Here is a 10,946-nt window from a genome sequence, read left to right as displayed (position 1 = left end):
CTTGACATTCATAGTGTTCTTGCATGCATCATGAGTTTTGATTCATAATTTTCATGTTGTGAGTCATTTTTGTGTTTTTCTCTCTCCTCATAAAAAATTAAAAAATAAAAAAATATCTTTTCCTTATTTCTCTCCAAAATTTCGAAAATTTGAGTTGACTTAGTCAAAAATTTTTAAAATTTGTTATTTCTTGTAAGTCAAGTCAAATTTTCAATTTTAAAAATCTTATCTTTTCAACATCTTTTTCAAAAATCATATCTTTTTCATTTTTTCTATTTTTTTGAAAATTTTTAAAATTATTTTTCAAAAATCTTTTTCTTAATTTTATTTCAAATTTTCAAAAATTGTGCTAACAATTAATATGATTGATTCAAAAATTTGAAGTTTGTAACTTTCTTGTTAAGAAAGGTTCAATCTTTAAATTCTAGAATCTTATCTTTTAATTTCTTGTTAGTTAAGTAATTAATTTTAAAAATTAAATCTATCTTATCTTATCTTTTATATCATATCTTATTCAAAATTTTATCTTTTTCAAAAATTTAATTTAAAAATATCTTATCTAACTTCTTATATTCTTATCTTTTCAAATTTGACTTTAATATCTTTTTCAACTAACTATTTGACTTTTTGTTTGTTTCTTATCTTTTTCAAAACCACCTAACTACTTTTCCCTCTTTAATTTTCGAAAATATCTCATCCCTTTTTCAAAAATTCTTTTTAATTAATTAATTGTTTTAATTTTAATTCTATCTTATCTTTTATTTTCAAAAATCATTTAACTTCTTTTCAAATTTATTTTCGAAATTTCTTCCCTCTCCCCTTCTTCTATTTATTTATTTATTTATTAACACTTCTCTTCACCTCTCTTCATCTCAAATCACTGCCGCTATCTATTCATTCTTCTGCTAACATAAAGGAATCTCTATACTGTGACATAGAGGATTCCTCTTTCTTTTCTTGTTCTCTTCTTCCCTATATGAGCAGGAACAAGGAAAAAGGCATTCTTGTTGAAGCTGATCCTGAACCTGAAAGGACTCTGAAGAGGAAATTAAGAGAAGCTAAATTACAACAATCCAGAGACAACCTTTTTGAAATTTTCGAACAAGAAAAGGAGATGGCAGCCGAACCCAACAACAATAATGCAAGGAGGATGCTTGGTGATTTCACTAAACTAACTTCCAAATTTGATGGAAGAAGCATCTCCATTCTGGCCATTGGAGCAAACAATTTTGAGCTGAAACCTCAATTAGTTGCTCTAATGCAACAGAACTGCAAGTTTCATGGACTTCCATCTGAAGATCCTTACCAGTTTTTAACTGAGTTCTTGTAGATTTGTGAGACTATAAAGACGAATGGAGTAGATCCTGAAGTCTACAGGCTCATGCTTTTCCCTTTTGCTGTAAGAGACAGAGCTAGAACATGGTTGGACTTACAACCTAAAGATAACCTGGACTCCTGGGATAAGCTGGTCACGGCCTTCTTGGATAAATTCTTTCCTCCTCAAAAACTAAGCAAGCTTAGAGTGGATGTTCAGACCTTCAAGCAAAAAGATGGTGAATCCTTCTATGAAGCTTGGGAAAGATACAAGCAGATGACCAAAAAGTGTCCTTCTGACATGTTTTTAGAATGGACCATATTAGATATATTCTATGATGGTCTATCTGAGTTTTCCAAAATGTCATTGGACCATTCTGCAGGTGGATCCATTCACCTAAAGAAAACGCCTGCAGAAGCTCAAGAACTTATTGACATGGTTGTAAATAACCAATTCATGTACACTTCTGAGAGGAATTTCGTGAATAGTGGGACGCCTCAGAGGAAGGGAGTTCTTTAAATTGATGCTCTGAACGCCATATTGGCTCAGAACAAAGTGTTGACTCAGCAAGTCAACATGATCTCTCAAAGTCTGAATGGATGGCAAAATGCATCCAACATACTAAAGAGGAAGCTTCTGAAGAAGCTTATGATCCTGAGAACCCTGCAATGGCAGAGGTTAATTACATGGGTGAACCTTATGGAAAGACCTATAATTCATCATGGAGAAATCATCCAAATTTCTCGTGGAAGGATCAACAAAAGCCTCAACAAGGCTTTAATAATGGTGGAAGAAACAGGCTAAGCAATAACAAGCCTTTTCCATCATCTTCTCAGCAACAGACAGAGAATTCTGAATAGAGCCCCTCTAACTTATCAAACATAGTCTCTGATTTGTCTAAGGCCACTTTAAGTTTCTTGAGTGAAACAAGATCCTCCATTAGAAATTTGGAGGCACAAGTGGGCCAGCTGAGTAAGAAAATTACTGAAACTCCTCCCAGTATTCTCCCAATCAATACAGAAGAGAATCCAAAGGGAGAGTGCAAGGCCATTGATGTAATCAATATGGCTGAATGCACAAGGGAGGAGAGGGACGAAAATCCTAGTGAGGAAGACCTCCTGGGATGTCTCTCAAGCAAGAAGGAGTTCCCTATTGAGGACTTAAAGGAATCTGATGCTCATATAGACTACCTTGTGTTTAAGGCACGCGGCCATCCCTATGTAACAAAAGAGAGTAAGCATGTAGAGCTTCTCTCAGTACAGAGTCCAAAAGAGCCCCCACATTCAAACTCTAAGTTTGATGTTGGGAGGCCACAACCAAACTCTAAGTTTGGTGTTGAGAAGACCCCACATTCAAACTCTAAGTTTGGTGTTGGGAAACCTTCATCATGCTCTGAACTTCTCTAAGGCTCTATGAGAGCCCACTGTCAAGCTAGTGACATTAAAAGAGCGCTTGTTGGGAGGCAACCCAATTTTTATTTTATCTAATTTAATTTTATTTTATTGTTATTTTGTGTCTTATTAGGTTCATGATCATGTGGAGTCACAAAAAAAATTACTAAAATTAAAAACAGAATAAAAAATAGCAGAAGAAAAATCACACCTTGGAAGAAGGACTTACTGGCGTTTAAACACCAGTAAGGTGCATCTGGCTGGTGTTCAACGCCAGAACAGAGCATGGATCTAGCGCTGAACGCCAAAAACAAGCAACATCCTGGTGTTTGGACGCCAGGAATGTGCCCTGAGGAAAGCTGGCGCTGAACGCCAGTAACAAGCATGGAACTGGCGTTCAACGCCAGAAACATGCTACACATGGGCGTTGAACGCCTAGAACATCCACCACTTCGGCGTTTAAACACCAGAATGGTATGCTAAGGCATTTTACATGCCTAATTGGTGCAGGGATATAAATCCTTGACACCTCAGGATCTGTGGACCCCACAGGATCATCTCAGGATCTGTGGACCCCACAGGGTCCCCACCTAACATATTCTCCCCTCTTCTCAACATTCATTCTCTCTTTCCAATAAACACTCTTCCCCAAAACCCTTCACCAATCACCTCAATCTCTCTTCCCAATTACCCCCTTCACCACTCACATCCATCCACTCTTCCCTATAAACCCCACCTACCTTCAAAATTCAAAAATCTTTCCCACCCAAACCCACCCTAAATGGCCGAACCTACCCTCTCCCCCCTCCCTATATATACCCCTCCATTCTGCTTCATTTTCACACAACACAACCCCCTCTTCTATACCTTGGCCGAAACCTACGTATTTTCTTCTTCTTCTTCTTCTTTTCTTTCTTCTCTTGCTCGAGGGTGAGCAATATTTTAAGTTTGGTATGGTAAAAGCATAAGCCTTTTGTTTTTCCATAACTATTGATGGCACCCAAGGCCGGAGAATCCTCTAGAAAAGAAAAAGGGAAGACAGAAGCTTCCACCTCCGAGTCATGGGAGATGGAAAGATTCATCTCCAAAGCCCATCAAGACCATTTCTATGATGTCGTGGCCAAGAAGAAGGTGATCCCTGAGGTCCCTTTCAAGCTCAAGAAAAATGAGTATCCGGAGATCCGACATGATATCCAAAGAAGAGGTTGGGAAGTTCTAACCAACCCCATTCAACAAGTCGGAATCTTAATGGTTCAAGAGTTCTATGCCAATGCATGGATCACTAGGAACCATGATCAAAGTGTGAACCCGAGTCCAAAGAATTATCTCACAATGGTTCGGGGAAAATACTTAGATTTTAGTCCGAAAAATGTGAGGTTATCATTCAACTTGCCCATGATGCAAGGAGATGCACGCCCCTACAGTAGAAGGGTCAACTTTAATCAAAGGTTGGACCAAGTTCTTATAGACATATGTGTGGAAGGAGCTCAATGGAAAAGAGACTCCAAAGGCAAGCCAGTTCAACTAAGAAGACTAGACCTCAAGCTTGTGGCTAGAGGATGGTTGGAGTTCATTCAACGCTCCATGTAACGACCCAATTTTCAATATGTCTAGATCATACCGAAAACTGAGCGCTACCAATTTATCCTCTTAATTATTATCTATTATTTATCATATGAGCCTGATTCGTTGTTAAAAACGTAGTTAATTTGCGAAGTATTTTTGTTTTTGAAACGTTTGAATTAATAGATGGAATCACTCATAATCAATTCACAAGTAATAACAGATAAAACAGTTATAAATAACCACACATAAATACCTCACGAGTAGCTAGCAACATTCATTTATCCAGCCTTTGTTAGAGTATAGACCTTTAGTTAGAACACCCCTAGGTATAGCTAGATAATAACTATATACATATACATACATACAACATCCCAGGTCCTGACCTATTCAAGAGGTCCCTAAGCTGGCACCTAGACTAGCCTAGACTCTATACTCACCTAGTCCCTCTAAACTACTAAAGCGAGGGAAAATACGTTCTAAGTCTTCAAAACTCAAGTCAGGTGGAACGTCACCAAAAGGTAGAACATCGTCTGCTGCTCCTCTGCACGATCATACATTGCCATAGAACGTCTCTTTGGTACCGCATCAAGTAGCCACACAACAGGAGTCTTGTACACGGGTTTTAGGTTAAAGTGTGCATACGAACGGGGTGTAGACGTTGGCTGGTTTCACAGTATATACATATAAACAGAGAATGATATTCACCCTAGACTCAGAAGACTATCTAGAGCAGAATCCTCGTTGCAGAACCATCATCAACGAACTACGGTAAGGTACTCTTACTTCCATCTGAAGGGGAAGGGAGAGAGAAGGGGTAAGAACTGGGGAGTTCTTAGTAGGGTCGGGGTTATTAGTTACGTTCATTAATTTCGTGTTGTTTAGCAGATAAATAGCAGAATATCGAGAAGTAGTAAATAGAAGAAAGATAAATAGAGAAAATAAAGAAACAGAAAAAGATCACAAACAGAAGAATACAAGAAAGTAAAACACAGACACAAACACAGAGAATAGAATACAAACAAAGAAAGCATACATTCATGCAACAATCATAATAGAGAAAATGCACAACCAAGTATGATGCATGTCTAGCCCTAGTGCAGGTAATGAGCTCATCTGTCGGTTACATACCCGCTCCCGACGTTACCCAGCAACCTCTGTCTGGATAAGGCTTTCCTGTTGGCAATATCCACTGCAAGCAACCTTTGTCTTGCAGGGTATCCACTGCAAGCAACCTTTGTCTTGCAGGGCGAAACTTATTAGCCGATATACGCCCAACAGACTCACTGTAAGCAACCTCTGTCTTACAGGAGCAACAACATACTCACTGTAAGCAACCTCTGTCTTACAGGAGCAACAACACACTCACTGTAAGCAACCTTTGTCTTACAGGAGCACATTCACCTTGATACCTCTGTAAGCAACCTCTGTCTTACAGCAAAGCATTATAGCAAGGTATCCCAGGAAAGCGTTCTCAGTGGTCGTACCACCATCTATCTGACTGCCACAATGCAGCAGATGAACACATAGATATCTCTGGGGTTGCCTTAACGCAACAAATGACCTTTCAATAGGCCCTTTACTTGTTCTCTATTCTCTTTATCATATTACTCTTTTAACCTTATATCTCTTTACTCTGTTCTGGTTTCTCTTTTCTCTGTATCTCTTTACTTTTCTCTGATTACTCTTTCCTTTGTATCTGTATTACTCTTTTTCTCTTTATCTCTTTACTTTACTCTGATTACTCTGTTCTCTATGTTTCTCTACTCTGCTCTGATTTCTCTGCTTAACGTATGTATTTAAAGCTTATGTAAATCTCGGTATGAATAGTTTGCATGTCCCAAGTATAGGTTCATTAAGTCTATACTAAAACAATTTAACTTTTCATATAATACCTAACCCTAGTCGTAACTCAAGGACTAACTATGTTGCCCTAGTTCGTTCGCTAGTCTCTGTCTGTTCTTCTGTTATTAAAACTTTACAGACTTTTCTTTGGTTTTTATCTTTCCTTTAACTTTTTATCTTTCTTTTAACTTTGCCTCGCTAATATGTTCTTACCATTCCCTAAGTGTTTTATGAAGGTAACTATGAGATTCTGCACTTAAAGTTGTCTTTCTAAAGCTTTTACAGAAAACTGCCTTTTTCGCATTATTTTATTATTTTTATTAAAATATTATTTCTAATTAAGTATTATTATTTAATATTTTATTATTATTTATTATTTTATTAATATATTTTTGAAAATTACCTTGCCTTTACCTTTTAACCTTTAAAATTAACTTTTTACCCCGGTAACGTTTAATATTTCTACTTTAACCACCCTAACTTTCAAAAATTACCAAATAACCCCTCAAACACCAAAATAATTACTTCCTTGCCCTTTCTAAGATCTAAAAGGTGTTCTTCATTGTTCTTCACCACACTCAAAGTGTTCTTCGTGTTCTTCGTAAATTCTTCAGATTCTTTCTCTGTTTTTACCCGTTTTTCAGTCTTTTCAGCAACCGATTTTTACCAAAATTCAAAATAAATTCCCAGCCACTAAAACCCCATCTTTTCTACATGATTTTAACACAAATTGAACCCCAATTTAAGGCCTAGGGTTTCGTTTTCCAGCAGCCCTCAAGAACAACATTCATAGCTTAAATATCATCAAATTTCATCAAATTTTCAACAAACTTTCAACAAGAATCACTCATATAAACAATCAATTTCAAGCACAGCCAAACCATATCATAATTAAACAACTCAAACACAATCAATCAAGATTAAATTCATCAAACCCTACCTGGTTTTGCTGCTCCTAATTCAGTTAGGCTTTCAGGTGGTCCTTTAGCACTTTTTCCTCCTAAATCACATCAAGAACAACTTTAAATCCAAAAACCCTCAACTAACCAAATCTCACTCAGCATGTTAGGAAGTGATTTCTAACCTTAGACTTTCTGGAAAGTCACATTTCTTGGCCCTCAAGTCAAGTTAAGCATGATTCCTAAGGAAAAACATCAAGAAAACACATGTTTTGCATGGTTTTCCTTCAAAACCGAATTGAAGAGGGAGGGAGGCGGCCATCTCACCTTATTTCCAGCCTTGATATGTTATATGGTTATGTAGAGGAAGAAGAGAGGATCATTTTGGTGAAATCGGAGTTTTGATTTGAGTTTTAGTTCAGAAGAAATCAAGCTTTGAAGATTTATGAACCAAGAACTTTCTCTCATTTTTCTCTTGGTGATTTTCGGCCACAATGAGCAAATGAGGCAGCCTTGGGGGTTTTGGGGGTGTAGGGTGAGTTGTGATTGGTTGGCTTGGAGGTGGATTAAAATAATATTAAAATATCTCTGGTGTACAACTACTAAAACTAGGTGTATCAGAACACTTGTGAAAACATCTCTAAAAATTATTTTCTGAGCTACTAGCATAAATGACACTAGTAACATATTTATTATGAGAATAAAACATGAATAATGAGGCCTTAGTATTGCTAAAGTCATCAGAGAGTGCTGGTGCTAAGCTGCACCAGTAAACCGTAAACCCGGTTAAACCGATTTTCTGTTTTTAACTAAAACAGACCAGGTAACCTTATAATATCATTCAAGCATTTTCTAATAATAGTATAATGATAATATTATACTATTATCTCTCTCCTCTCATGAATCGAGTCCGGTTCGTCAAACTGAGACTATTTGCGAAAAACCGGATCAAAACTCCTAACCGATACGGTTCAAAAACTATGTTCTTCGTAACTGCATTATCGAGCTTGCCTCAAAGGAGGTTCTAGCTTAAGGATGACATAATGATAATGAGGATTGAGATGCTTGATGATATAACAGAGGTGTTCCCTTTACTGATCTTCCGGAGAAATTCGTACTTTTAGAAAAGATCCCGCGTACTCGAAAATCAGGGTTGTTACATTCTACCCTCCTAAAAGAAAATTTTGCCCTCAAAATTTCAGTTACCTAGGAATAGATGCGGGTAATTAGCTTTCATCTTATCTTCCAGTCCCCAAGTGTGCTCTTCTTCTCCCGTTGGTTCTCATGTTACTTTGACTAAGTGAACAGTCTTGCCTCTTAGCTGCTTATCACTTCTTTCTACGATCTGAACCGGTGATGCTTAATATGTCAAATGATTTCATAACTGTACTGTTTCTGGTTGTAAAATGTGACTCTCATCGGGAATATATTTCTTAAGTTGTGAGACATGAAAAACATCATGAAGGTTTGATAAATAAGGAGGAAGGACTATTTGATAATCTACTAGACCGACTCTTTTAAGTATTTGGAAAGGTCCTATGTATTGAGGGTTAAGCTTTTTAGTCTTAAGGGCTCTACCTATTTCAGTAATCGAAGTTACTTCTAGAAAGACATGATCTCCCTCACTAAACTCTAAGGGCCTACGTCTATTATCGGCATAGCTCTTTTGATGGCTCCGTGCGGTCTGGCTCTTCTGACGAATCTCCTTTATCTTCTTAGTAGTTTCTTACACTAAGTTTGGACCTAAGACACTAGCTTCTCCATCGTAATTCCAACACAATGGTGTCCGACATCTTCTTTCATAGAGAGCTTCATATAGTGCCATCCCAATACTTTATTGGCAACTGTTGTTATAGACAAATTCGACCAACCGCAAATACTTATCCCAGCTGCTTTGGTTGTCTATCATACATGATCGTAACATGTCTTCTAGCGTCTGGATTATCTGCTCTGATTGTCCGTCTATCTGAGGATGGTATGCTATACTGGTGTGCAATTCTGTTTCCAACGCTATATGAAAAGCTCCTCAAAATCTAGTAGTAAACCTCGAAACTCGATCTGAGACAATTTTCGAAGGTATCCCATGTAGTCGTACGATTCCTTGAATATATATTCGTTCCAGCCTTTCTAAAGTATAGTAAACTCGAATCGGAAGGAAGTGCGTTGACTTTGTCAACCTGTCCACAATTACCCAGATGGCATCGCGTCCAGTTGAGGTCCTTGGCAATTCCGTGACAAAATCCATAGAAATCTGCTCCCATTTCCATTGTGGTATTTCTAAAGGTTGTAGGGTTCCTGACGGCTTTTGATGTTCCACCTTCACCTTCTGGCAAGTTAAACATTTTGAGACATAATCAGCTACTTCTTTCTTTAAGTCCGGCGACCAGAACATTTGTTTCAAATCTCGATACATCTTCGTCACTCCAGGATGCATGGAGAATCTACTTTGATGAGCTTCTACAAGAATCCTCCGTCGCAAATCCCCAAAGCTAGGCACACAAATCCTGTTCTTGTACCTCCAGAGACTGCTATGATCTTGTTTTTCAGCTTCTGGTTCCTCTACTTTCATCCGTCTCAGCATCTTCACCATTTCTGGATCCTGTGTTTGTGCTTGCTGAATACTAATCTTAAAATCTGGTGTTATATGCAATTAGGCCAGACGGACTCCACTTGACGTCTCAGTCATAGCCAACTTAAGGTCCTCAAATTTCGCAATACAGTCGTTAGATACTCTTCATGCTCTCTTTCTGTCTTCGAATAGATAGGAATATCGTCTATGAAAACTACTACGAACCGATCAAGGTACGGGCGAAAAATATGATTCATGTAATCCATGAAAATCGCAGGAGCATTAGTTAGTCCAAACGACATAACCGTATACTCATAGTGACCATATCGAGTTCTAAATGCAGTCTTCGGTATATCTGATTCTTTTACTCGAATCTGGTGATAGCCCGATCACAAATTAATCTTCGAGAACACAGTTGCACCTTTCAACTGATCCATCAAATCATCTATCCGTGGAAGTGGATACTTGTTCTTGATAGTGACTTTATTTAACTGTCGGTAATCTATGCAGAGTCTCATTCCACCATCCTTATTCGTTACTAGCAATATTGGAGCTCCCCAAGGTGATGCACTGGGACAAATAAATTTCGTTCCAAGTAGCTCATCCAACTGCTTCCTCAACTCTGCACGTTCCAAGTGTGACATCCAGTACGGTGCTTTGGAAATTGGTCCGGTTCCAGGTACTAGTTCAATACTGTCTGAGGAGGAAATTCAGGTATGTCGTCTGGGAAAACATCAGGAAATTCCTTCGCCACTCGGATTCGTTCTAAGCTGAATTCACTGTCATTCGAGCTAGCCGCTAACAGAACGTACCCCTCATAATCACTCCCATCTAAGGTAACTCTTACGGAATTCAGATATAAAGTATGAGACAGAAATGGTTTAATATCTAAACTATCAGACGGAATAACAGCTGTTCTTTCAAGGAAATCAAGGAAAACATGATGCTTAGACAACAAATCTAATCCTAGAATAACTTCTAAACCACATAGAGGCAAACAAATTAGATCATGTATAAAAGTTCTGTTCCTAATAGTGAACGGTACTTGCAGGCACACTAAACCAGTCAAAACATTTTGAGATGCAGGTGTATGGACAATTAGATCAAAGTTCAACTCAGAAAAATCTAGTCCAACTCACGAGCAACAGTTAAAGAAATAAAGGAATGTGATACACCCGAGTCATACAGTACAGTTAGAAATCGATTTTTGACATAACACTGACCTTGGATCAGGGCGTTTGGTTGCATAGCATCATCAGTAGTCATGGCAAACACTCGGCCTTGTTACTGGGTTCGCACTGGATTCCGAGCAAATTCTTTTGGGCAATTCCTCGCCAAGTGTCCAACTTCCCCACAAGTGAAAC

At 38.0% G+C, this 10,946-nt stretch overlaps 1 non-coding gene across 1 annotated transcript; it reads right to left on the bottom strand.

Annotated features, from left to right (window-relative positions):
• Window positions 1–1,513: 1,513 nt before the first annotated feature.
• Window positions 1,514–1,617, bottom strand: LOC112719497 (small nucleolar RNA R71). The gene has a single exon (XR_003161797.1). It is a non-coding gene; the product is annotated as a small nucleolar RNA R71 (small nucleolar RNA).
• Window positions 1,618–10,946: the final 9,329 nt, after the last annotated feature.

Source organism: Arachis hypogaea, chromosome 10, assembly GCF_003086295.3.
Source record: "Arachis hypogaea cultivar Tifrunner chromosome 10, arahy.Tifrunner.gnm2.J5K5, whole genome shotgun sequence".
NCBI lineage: Eukaryota > Viridiplantae > Streptophyta > Magnoliopsida > Fabales > Fabaceae > Arachis > Arachis hypogaea.
This window is presented reverse-complemented; position numbering and strand designations above follow the sequence as displayed.